The following is a 12,908-nucleotide window of genomic DNA, read 5'->3' on the forward strand; positions in this document are numbered from 1 at the left end:
AGCAACACTCAGCAACTCTGCAACGTGGTCCAGCTGCATGATGCACTGCTCCTTGCAGGAATGATTCCACCTGGGGAGGGATCCCCAGCTGGATGATCCTTTAAGAACAGTCTCTACTCTTGAGTCCAGATTTCCTTTCAACTACCAGCTACACTGGCATTCAGGCAATGTCCTGCAGCATATCTCTCTCTCTCTCTCTCTATTGCTATAATGGAAAGATCCCTATCTTAAGACCTTTCCCTTTCATGCACATAGAACACTTCTACAGTGGCTCAGGGCCCTGGGGGAATTACCTCTGGCCTAGTCCCTGGAGCACTGCTCCGTGGACCAACCTGCACCTTCGGGGTCCAGGTCTTGACTCCTCGTTTCCTGTCCTAGCAGGCAGTAGTCTTTCCTCGCTTCAGAAACAATCCAGCCATCCCATTGGCTATCGTGCATCACCTGACAGCTTCTCCCTAAGCATCATGGGAGATGTAGTCTCTTTGCTGCCTGATTAACATTGAGACCGCGTGCGCATAGGAAACTGCACATGCGCGACTCTAATGGCCGCCACGGGTTGCCCTTCGCATGCCTAAACCAGCAAGGATCCCTAACTTGCATTCGTCGACTCTGCGCATGCGCGACTCTGCGCACGTGCTCGCGCACGCACAACATGGTGGCGCCCTGCGGCGGGAGCCACCGGCGACTCCGTCACCCTACCAGCAACACCCTCACATGTGAGGATAAGGAGGGGGAAAGAACGGGAGAGCGGGGGACCGGAGGGGTTCTGGTTACACTTATTTTCTAGGACCCAGAACAGTTTTAGCACATCATTTGTGATTTTGTAAAACTACTATACAGAACAAATCATTTCCCAAGTTTTTTTTTTTATAAATTACTAGAAATTTATAACAATGTTACCCAACATTTCTCCAGTACTCGTTCACAACTGAATAATGTTGTACTCTTTTGGGTTGTATCAACTACTGTTGAACATTATAATTTACTCTACAGTAATTGGCCTACTCTTTTGGCATACAGTACATTATGCTTTAATGTTTCTTTCTATGTGGTAAGATATGCTTTGGTATAGCTGTTCTTTCTCCCTTATTGGTGACTTCTTTAAAACTTTTCATTGCAATTGAATGGTTTTCCTCGCTTTCCTGAAGAAACCCAAGAGAGGTCATATTTTAAAAATAACCAAGCAATACTAATATACCCAATATTCATATGTAATCTAATTGCAAGCATTGAATTCCTTTAGGAGAGGGTTGAAAATCACTACAGAATGTGCAAAATTAATTTTCAGCTGATATGCAGAACTTACTAGTTTCGCCCTCCAGTAGAGATATGGCAAGCTTTCGCTCAAGTTTGCAAAACAAGATAAATTTGCCCTATTTCAACTCCAAATTTTTTTTGCAGCTTTATCAGAATTTGCAAATGTAAAAAAGAAAAAAAAATAGGCGGAGCACTGCAAAGTGCTAGTAAGGCAACTGGACAAGAGGATAGCTGTAAAATGGTTTATTGAAGGTACAACATCCCTGCAGTCACTCTGACGCGTTTCGTATCTGTTTGTACTGTCAGGTACAAAAAGCGTCAGAGTGACTGCAGAGATTTTGTACCTTCAATAAACCTTTTTTACGGCTACCTCTTGTCCAGCTGCCTTACTAGCACTTTGCAGTGCTCCGCCTATTTTTATTTTTTACACTTTTTGGATGGTTTCGGCAGGAGCACGCAGCGGACTGGAGAATCCTTGATCCTGCAACTATACAAGAGACAACGGGGAATGGAACATGTGAGTTCTTTATGACTTGATCTTTAACCTGCCCCGGTGCCCGTGTGACAGCAGCATACTGTATACTTGAGTTATGGGAATTGTGTATGGGGGTTGGGTGTCTTGCTAGCGTGGGCTTCTTGGAGCTCAGGCTGCAGGACTCTCCCCCGATCATTCCTTCCGCTAGCTGCAGTTTTCAGTCCACGCAGGCATGGGTGTCTCAAACTCATAGATCAACAGCAGTTTCATCCTATCATTTTCACTTACTCAAACGTTTATGTACACTCATAAGACATGATGATTACTTATATTTGAAGTTTCCCTCATATCTGGAGCATCGGCACAGGGGTTCTTACCCTTCTTTTTCTAGAATTTGCAAGTGGTTCGCTAAACTCTCCTTTTCAGCAATACTGTAGCCCTATATCATGTTTTTTTTAACGAGATTTTTGGTCATTTTTAAGCAATATAACATTTCGAGACTTTTGGAAAATGTACAGAAAATATTGTACTTAAAACAAATTGCTACCCCCTCCTGGACACATTTGCATATCTCAACCCTCTAGTGCTTGTCATGTTTTCTTTTTTCCCTAATCTTTTGCCCATGTATAAATATGTTAAGAACTAATCTCTAAATTACTCTTTTAACTCCTTTAATCCAATGCCAAAGGATTGAGTTGGAATGCCGTGAATTTAATTATTTTTGCCATCAATTCCTAACACTCTTGAAGCCTTATTTATTGACCCTTGACATTGCATTCATAAAAAAAGAATCTTATATTAATAATCATTTACTTACTGCATAGAGTTTAGAGTCTACTTGATACAATATCCTCAATATATGACTAGCACCCTATCTCTCCACCTTTAAGGACCATATTAAAACACACCTCTTTAACGAAGTATATGGTAGCTCCGTTGGCTAATACAATATAACAATGGTCGTCTCCGATAGGAAGTGGACCCACAGAGCTAAGGTATATGATCACTCACCAGATCCAGAGGACAGTGTCCTGTTAGAGTAGTCGTAGTTGGAATGCAGAACGAGGTCAAGGCATTAGGAAGAGATGCAAGGTAGGGGTCACAGGAGGACAGGTAACGTGACAGGAACTGGAGACAAACAGAAACCTGGAACAAAACTCAGGAACATGACTATTATACAGGAACAGGGCACAAGAACACTCAGATCGGGAGGAGCCAGGAGGATACCACAACACTGAGGCAGCCGGTCTGTAGAGAGGGGCAGTCGCAGAGCTGCGACTGCTGCTAGCAAGCAGGGGTCTGCAGCCTACTCAGTCCCTCAACTCAGAGACCAACACAAATTCCAGTGGTTACCCGTGAAAGACAGTCCCACAGCATTTGGCATCCAGCTGATGATGAATGCAGGAGGAGAGAGACTAGAGAGTTTCTAAGAGGCGAATATACTTTTTTATCTTTTGCTGTGAGAGAAAGTAGTCCCAAAGGGTCCAATGGCGGAGCACTGCCGTGCAAACAATGGGGGCTGCAAACCAGTAGCGAATGTAAAAAAAGTTTATTGAGTGGTCAAAAGGAGTACATGGTAACTTTGACGCGTTTCGGGACCTGACAAAGGGACGCAGGTCCCGAAACGCGTCAAAGTTACCATGTACTCCTTTTGATCACTCAATAAACTTTTTTTACATTCGCTACTGGTTTGCAGCCCCCATTGTTTGCACGGCAGTGCTCCGCCATTGGACCCTTCGGGACTACTTTCTCTTCAATCACGTTTGGCGTGATGCACCCACTCATCAAGGACAGAGCTGTGCTTCAAGGGAGTTCCTCACATTATTGTTTGATATGGTATGTACTCTTTGTTTGCTGGGGGTTTATACAGGACCTTTATGGTATATATAGAGAACTGTGTTAGCCGTCCAGCGTAACTAGTACACTCCTATGTTTTTATCATTACATTGAGTCTCCTATAGCACTTCTACATGCTCTAGTACCTTGGTTACCTACTATCATTACTCTGAGTACGCATATATACTCCCAGGACAGCTGAGCCCTGATTATTGGGATAATATCCCTTACCCACTACCTTTTGCTGTGAGAGTGCACAGTTATCAATTGTATATTATTATTTTTTCATTACATTTTATAAAAGTATTTTACATGGTTTACGCCCCATATACAGTATATTTTTCTTTTTTTGAAGTTTCTTTACTGAAGAGGAGTGGTATCCTATCATCTGGGGCTGCATCAGTTAACAACTCCATAGGACTTTAGTATCACTCAAGAGGACTCTGTTAACCACAGATTGTATCCCCTTACACATTACACGGTGTGGATACATTTGTATCACCATTCAAGCAGTTGACGAGGAGCCCCTACTGTGCGTGCTTTGAGTCTGCATCTACAGGGACATAGTTATCAGTGGTTACAGCACAGCTTTTTCATGTTTTTACAATATTCATTGCCTTATCTATTGCATCTGGCATTATGTTTAATTGCTTGACTTTGTAGGCGTTTCATTGGTGCAACTAATTTTTATATGCATCTATCGTCATTAATTTCCCATATCCTATATAAATATTTGTAGGACCATTACAGATCATCATCTAATGTCCACCTAGCACACCCCGAATGTACATAGAAAAAAAGTGTACTAGTGTACACGCACCTATGTCAGAATTCTAAGGCAACATTTCTACTGGATTAATGTTATTACGCAGATCAACATGAAGAAGGTCATCAGAATACTCTACCACATTTTTAATTCGGTCAAAGGGCTGCATGGTCAGAGTCTGAGGGGGCCAAATGAAAGGCTCAGATACAATCCTCTTGTCAAGATCTAGGTCAGTTACATATAACTGTGACAGTCGAGGTGACCAAGTAGTTCTATGCTATTGGATTGGCCATCAGAAGGAGGCCAGTACCCTTGGGAAGCTGGATATCGGAATGCATCAAAACAGATGCTAGGTAATTAGTGAGCAGTAAAATTGTCTTGGCGTGGGAGCCTTGGACTGTGCCAGGGATACATTAGGCTCTGCAGGAGAATCAGAGAGACATACACTTGTCTTTGGTGCGAAAGTCCCAGAATCATCAAGAGTTAAATAAGATACTGTAGGGAAATCAGTGAGAGGAAAACTGAAATGGGAATTTTAAGATTAGAAATGGGAACATTAGAAACTGGTGTTGAGTCAGCGAGAGATAAACCTATCTGAGACGTGGGACTCTTAGGATCAACAAGGGTTGCCTCAGGCTCTGCATGGAAATCAGAGATAAGTAAGGCTGTCTTTAAAACGGGAACCTTAGAATTAACTGAAGTTTAAATAGGTACTGCAGAGGGATAAGAGGGAGAACGCTTGTCTCTGAAGTTGAAGTCTGAGAATCAGCAGTGGTTATACCAGGTACTGCAGAAGAAACATGAACAGATATGCTTGTCTCTGAAGTGGGAGACTCAGTAACATGTATACCAAATATTGTGGGAAACTTTAAGATGAGCCTTATAATTAAGGGTAGGGACAGCAAAACATCGCAAGGAACCCAGCAGAGATGCAAGGTTGGGGTTAGCAACAGGGAATCCAAAGACAGGAGGACAGGTAACATGGCCAGAGCTACAGACAAACAGTAACCTGGAACAAAACTCAGGAACAAGGGCACAGAGCCTGATGGAGTCCAGTAACACATGGAATAGAATACTATGCTTGGAAAGAGTCTGGGAGTAGCTGGCTGCTATTTAAGACCCTGGAGCAGGTGCAGCCAATTACCTACTCTAGGAAGAGGGTTTCCAGGAACCAAAATGGCCGCATTAGCCACGTAAGGGCTTGTTCCAGAAAAACCCTGGAACCCTTACATCATAATATGCATTGACCATGACTCCTTGCAGACTCACTTGTAAGAACACCCTCCTACTGTCTCTGTAAGTTCTACCTACTTACCACTTAGCTTGAACATTTTTCAGGGCAGGGAATCCTTTTCCTAATGTTACTTTTCTGTATGAAGCACTTATTCCCATTATGTCTTATATTATTATGTCACGTGTATTAGAGCTGTGAAGGGCTATGTACATGGATGGAACAATATAAATAAAAATATACAAAGATATACATACAGTGGTGTGTAATTTTAAGAAGAAATGCTTCAATATTTGAATTAGGCATGATTCAGATTTATTTATTGCTAATGTCCCTGTTTATTGTGGTTTATTTAGCATTTCTATGTACTTACCATGTTAGCTTTAAGCTAACTTTTTGGCCATAACATACATTTCAAAGGTACATATAACCAATAGTTTTGCAAATATCTTCATTTATGTTTTCCTAACTGCCCACATTGTTGTGAAGTGGGATCAAAGCTGTGCAAAAAAATATAATAATAACACACATCAAAACATAGAAAATGCTTGCTGGGCAAATTGTAGGTTTACTTGCATGCTAATAAGAAAATTCTTGTATTTCTATACAACACTAAACATTACCATGCTGCTGTTTAAAATGTTTAAATTACTTCTGGTAGAATTAGCTAAACAATCACCCATGTATTAAAGTTGTTTACCCATATATTGTTTTCTGTGGTAAGTGATTTAGGGAGTGGTTATATGTACAGTAATGATGACATGCCCGCCAACTGGTTCTTCGTGGAGCAGGACTCCAACCATAACCTTGGCCCTGTCTGGTTTGTTAAGTAGGAGTGAGGGGTACATGTCGAGGACAGCGTATTTTGGGATATTCTGGGCTTATCTGCTGCCATGCTTGTCAAGTTAGATCGTGAGTGCTGCTTCACTTGATGAGAAGGGAGGGATATTACCTGACCAGTGTTGTCAGTCCTATGTAATGGAAGGCGTTAGGAAGCAGACTAACAAAGGTGGTTTGTGACACAGACTTAGAAACAACACTCAGCACCTGCTAATGTTTTTAAATATGCTCAGATTATATTGTGGAAATGTTTAGTGCAAAAGTCGATTAACATTTTTAGTAAAGTCTCTGTAATTTGATGTATGATCAACTGCCCCTTTCCTCCACCAGTTCACAAGGGAGGCTAAGGGTTAAGTTCTATTTGGTGATTGTCATCAGGCAAAATCTTATAAGGGGTGGTCACATAGGAAAATGCCTCTTAACATGTGGTCTTCCAGTAAAACAATCATGCTGTGCCAAAAGTTAAAATAGTGATTGGAAAATGTAGGACCAAACAGAAAGTTTATGTATCTGTTGCCGCCTCTTTTTTGGTGCTCTCCCTACCTCTTCAACTGATTACCCCATCTGTGGAACCTACTTCTCCTTCCCCACACTCACCACCACCATCCCAGTAACAATGAGGCCAAATAGTGAGCGCATACTTCATGAGATAAAGGCCCTGTTATGGGGTGCCGGTATCCCCTGTGCTTTTAAATCTCCCGTGTCACGTGACCGGGGGTTTTAAATCATGCAGGGGGATACCAGCACCCCATATCGAGACCTGTATCTCATGAAGTAGGGGGTCCCCGAGGCTAAAACCAATGCGGTTCAGCTCAGGAGACCCCCTGCTCATGTACACTAGTATGAAAACACACATATCAATAAAAAATCATTCATTACTCTAATGGCTAGCCGCTATGGTAATGAAGCTGCATTAATGTAATTTTTATTAATAGTGTGCCGGAGAAGGGGGTCTCCCGAGATGAACTGCATTAATTTCAGCCTCGGGGACCCCCTGCTTCCCAAGTTGCAGCCCCAGATATGGGGTGCCGGCATCTCCTCCATTATTTAAATGTCCCGCGTCATGTGACACAAACGCTTTAAAAATGGTGGCGACACTGGCATCTGATGCCCCATACCGGGGCCTGTATCTCGGGAAGCAGGGGGTCCCTTAGCCAGAAATCAAAGCAGTTCTGCTCAGGAGATCCCCTGCTCCCGCACACTATTAAAAAAAGATACATTAAACCAGCTTCATTACCTTAGCGGCTAGCCACTAAGGCAATGAAGGGGTTAAGGCCCAATAGCAGCTTTATAGGTGGCAATTGCTCCCAATAAATCTTTCAATATGTGCTACCCACCCAACCTCTGTGCCCCCAACAACCCCTATAACCCCCTAACATACATTACATTTGTTGTTTTTTTTTAAAGCATAGGAATGTTACTATAGGCCGGCGAGGTTCCTCGGGTTGTCCCTCTGGATGTCCGGGGGCCCTCGTGTGGTCCCCGCATGTGTTCGTAAATACACCCACCTCCCCCATAATAGATACAGTACAGTAATGGCCAAAATTACTATTATCCAGCTATGGATAATAGTGCATTTGCCCATTTAAAATAAAACATTAAGCTGCAGAAATAAAGTAAATAAAACTTGCACTCACCCCGGCCAGGCTGCCACGATGAAGGCTGTCCTCATCCTCATCACTCTCCATGTCCTTCGTTGCCACAAACAATACAGTACAAAATATACAATCGAATGTCCCCTAACCCCTTAATCACCTTAGTGGTTAGTAACCGCTATAGTAATTAAGGGATTAACCCACTGTCTCCCACTACCAACCCAGGAGGCCTAACCACCCTCCCCAGGAAACTCCCCCCACCATTCACCCGTTCATTGGTACAGTGGGTACAGTACATCATGCTCATATGGGCATGATTTACCACTATACAGTAGCAATAAATGGCGAAGGAATAAAAAAAAACAGATCCCTGACGAAGAGAGACACCATTTGTACTTTCGAAACGCGTTGGAAGGTTTTTTGGCACCGTTGAGCCACCGTAGCTGAAATTCAACACTGGTGACGTCATCGAGCCGTGCAGATCGTGTGCAATCCAGGAAGCAAGGCTTGTGGAAGCACTGAATCGGATCCCCGGCATCAGAGGCAAACACAGCACCAGGCGAACGGCGATATCAACGGCAAAGACCATAAACCAAGTGCTTATTTCCTATTCACTTCTGGTGAGTAGGATTCCAATTTTATACCAGACGGAGCAAAGAATAAGAATTGCTGGACTAAGCACCGCAGTGCAAGAGGGTGCTGAGGCACGAGTCCATCATTCTAATAGTTTAATCTGTATTTTATATGTTTTTTTTTATATATGTGTGTATAACAATGCCATCCATGGTTATTTTAACCTTGCTATTTTAATATAATAAATTGCTCCTTCATTGCATAACACTGTCATCCCTTGGGTAATACACCATTGCAGGTTCCCTGCATGTTTTGTCTTTTTTCTTTCCTTTTCCTGAGGTCACTGTTCACAGAAGAGATTGCAAGTATATTCTTCTAACACCTCACCTCAGCGCTAGAAAAGATAATTTCCAGCTCAAGAAATGGCGAAGGAATAAAAAAAAACAGGCCCAAATAAAACAACATTACATTGCAAGATGAACACATTACTAATGCCAATCAAACAATCAGACCATTGACTGGCATAGTGTTAAATCATGCCCATATTATACGGGTATGATGTACCCACTGTGCCATTCAATTGTTTGATTGGATTTAGTAATGTGTTCATTTTGCAATGTAATATTGTTTTATGTGGGCCTTTTTTTAATTCCTTCACCATTTCTTGCTATAGTGGTAAATGATGCCCATATTATATGAGCATGATGTACGCACTGTACAATGAATGGGTGAAGGGTGGGGGTAGTTGCCTGGGGAGGGTGGTTAGGCATCCTGGGTGGGTAGTGGGAGAGGGTGGGTTAACCCCTTAATTACTATAGCGGTTACTAACCGCTAAGGTGATTGAGGGTTTAGGGGACATTACATTGTATTTTTGATTGTACTGTATTGTTTGTGGCAACGAAGAACATGCACGGTGATGAGGATGAGGACGGCCTTCATCATGACAGACTGGCAGGGGTAAGTGCAAGTTTTATTTATTTTATTTCTGCAGCTTAATGTTTTATTTTTAATGGACAAATGCACTATTATCCATATCTGGATAATAGTGATTTTGACCATTAATGTACTGTATGTGTTAGGGGGCGGAGGGGTGTGTATTTATTTCAGAGTATTGCCTGTTATGTTGTTTTGCCACACGTTTGGAACCACAGACCAGCAGGGACCCCAGACTCCTACGGGGATCCCCCCCGGGACACTCGCCAGCCTATTGTATTAATTGTGTGGTGAAAAAACATAAACAATGATTTTATTCATGGCTCCATTTCTTTTGCATCAGCCTTTAGCTGGTGCAAAAATCTGGCGTGCAAAAATCTGGTTGCTCCAAAGTGTGACAAAATGCTTCTAAAGTGAACTTTGGAAGCCTTTATGGCATACATACATATATATATATATATATATATATATATATATATATATATATATATATATATATATATATACACTGATCGACAAACCTATACATTTGCTCGCCCCGGGCGAGTGGATTTAACCCCCGGGCGAGTAAATGATGGCCCAAGCAGCACACGTTTGGTACTATTGTAGGTGGCGAGTTGATTTTTTTGTGTGGCGAGTAGATTTTTTGGTGATTTGTCAACCACATATACATATATACACACACACACACACACACACACACACACACACACACACACACACACACACACACACACACACACACACACACACACACACACACACACACACCTACACATATACATATAATATATATATATATATATATATATATATATATTATCTCTAACTGTACATGCTATGTCTTGTATATAATGTATAAATGTATACCCTGTTCACTTATGTAACTGTATTTGTAACCATGTTTTATTTGTTATCTTAACTCTGTGCCCAGGACACACTTGAAAACTAGAGGTTACTCTCAATGTATTTTTCCTGGTAAAACATTTTATAAATAAATAACTAACATACTTTGCTATTCTGTAAGCCCTTATCGCATGTCTAAAACTCATCTAAACAGCTTTTTTAGAAGCGTTCTCACTGTTGCTCTGACAAACAGATTGGTTTGTAAAAAAATTCCCCAACTGCCTACAACTGCTATTCTCTAGCTCCGTTACACAAATCATTTAAAAAAAAACCCTCTAATTATTAACACCAGAGTAAGAGTGGGAGATATGTATTGTGAGTTACATCTACAGTCTGAAATATGGGTTTGACTGAGAGCGCAAAACCTATAAATCAGACTGGGGAAGGAGTTAGCACCTCCTCTGTTCATTCCACTTCTAAATCAAGTACAAACCGTGTGGTTTGTCACTTTTTTAGATGCGGTTTATAGGAAGCAGATTGCAAAAGAGAATAGAGTTTTTTCTTACATTTCATTCTACTACAGTACATCTGAACATGTCAAACCATGCAATTTGGCAATGACAACTTTGGAGTTACCTGGAACAAGCAAGTTAAAACTTTGGAGCTCCCTGGAACAGGCAAGTTAAAATGGGTATGTAGCCCTGCTTCCTATCGAACACAGACCACTACCATGTGCTATATAACCTGTAGGCTCACAGGGCCTAAGCCTCTGCCACAGAGAGCCTGGGGTGCTCACAATACTTATGACTTGGTGCAGCGCCTCCACCTGCGATAGCTTCCGCCCTAGGGGAAGTGGGTCTTCGCAGGAACTTATGTACATGAACTCACACACACGCACAGCAATACCGTAACCAATATGTTTTACTTATAGCAACCAGCAACGTAATCACAGGTGCCCCTCTCTAGAGGAGACACTACTACCAGCGTCCTTGAACGCACCCTCTCCCTCCACCGGGTGATCCCACCCCGTGTCCAGTTCCCTCTTGGAATACGTTCCCCACCCCCCTCAAGTGAGTCAGTGGATGTATAAGTGTGTGACTGCGCAGCCACCGTGTCCCGGAGTGAGAATGGTACCGTTGGTGCACTTGACGTTTACCTGCCGGGCACTCCTGTACCCGGTTCTGCAACTATCTTCACAAAGGGTCGGCGAGGGCGTAGATGACGTCACCCGTAGGTGTCCGGGGCGATCCCACCCAGACACACTGCAACTTATTAGCGGGCCTGGTCCCAGGCCACCCGCGGGTTTAGAACTGTCCTGGTAAGATTCGTAGCACAGTAAGGGGATCCGGAACCTGACTATGGCCAGTCCCTAGCTCTGCTGCACGCTACTGGGGCTCAGGGTCTAACTGGGCCTGGGGCATGCGGCCTAGGTAGGGGCGGCTGCCTCCCTACACCGGAGCTCCTTCTCCTTCCTCCGATAGCTAGCTCTGACTCCTCATGCGCCCCACCACTTCCTTTTCCTCCCTAATCTCGTACCTGATTGGTTCTGGCGCGTCACGGGGGAAACGCGGGGGCTGCTGGGACCCTTAGTCCCCTAACTCCCCTCCTCCCCGAGCTCGCCTCCTTCGCGGGCTTTTGTCACTTCCCTGCGCATGCGCAACCTCCGGCCGGACCAAGTCTGCGCTGGCGCCAACCTAACATGGCGGCTCCCTCTGCGCGGAACCTCCGTTATCGGAGAGTTCCCTATGTGCACATCCCCCACCCCCACAACCAATTGTGGGGGGGGGGGAAATAAGGTCCCGACTATATCCTCCCCTCTGTGGATTCCAACGTACCCGCTTGGACAATACCTTTAAACTGGTACAACATTTATATAATGAAAAATTGCATAACACACGGCATATCACTCTTTAAATCAGATTGTACATTTCGCTAAACATCACAATTACTGATTGCACGCGGCTGCGGACCCACTGCTGAGCCTCATAATGGGGTGCCCCAAACCGATCGTAGGCCATCCTCATGGGAGGTTGCCCGTTCCTTTGGCTTCGCCTTAACGATTGTTCGGTCACTCCCTTGGGGAAGTGACTATTTTGGTCTTGAATCTCGAGTTCTTCCCTTGAGGGGGTTACAGTCTCTAAATTATCCTAACTCGGTGCAAAACCAAGGCTTAGTGGGTCAAGTGACGAATTTTCTGGAGCCACCCCCTGAGGTGAATGCTCCCCACGCCCTTTACCCGTAGCTCCGCCGGGAGGTACGCGCTGTTGAGGGCCCCTTTGAGGGTTCCCTCTTGTGGATTTTCCTGAACGTTTGAGTTCCCTGGCATGTCGTCTTCCAATGTCCCGTCCCCATCCAACGAGGATGCAGGCCACTCCAAATCCCCCTCCTCCACTCGGGGAATAGGGAGCAAATTATTCCGGTGCCATGTCTTCACCCGACCGTCCGAGTCCTTGATGCGGTAGACCGGAAGGCCGGGCATTTGTGAGGCTACCTCGTACACTCCCTCCCTCCATCGGTCAGCCAATTTATGTTTTCCCGGCACTCCCAGGTTACGGA

The sequence above is a fragment of the Ascaphus truei genome, chromosome 2 (genome assembly GCF_040206685.1).
Source record: "Ascaphus truei isolate aAscTru1 chromosome 2, aAscTru1.hap1, whole genome shotgun sequence".
Taxonomy (NCBI): Eukaryota; Metazoa; Chordata; class Amphibia; order Anura; family Ascaphidae; genus Ascaphus; species Ascaphus truei.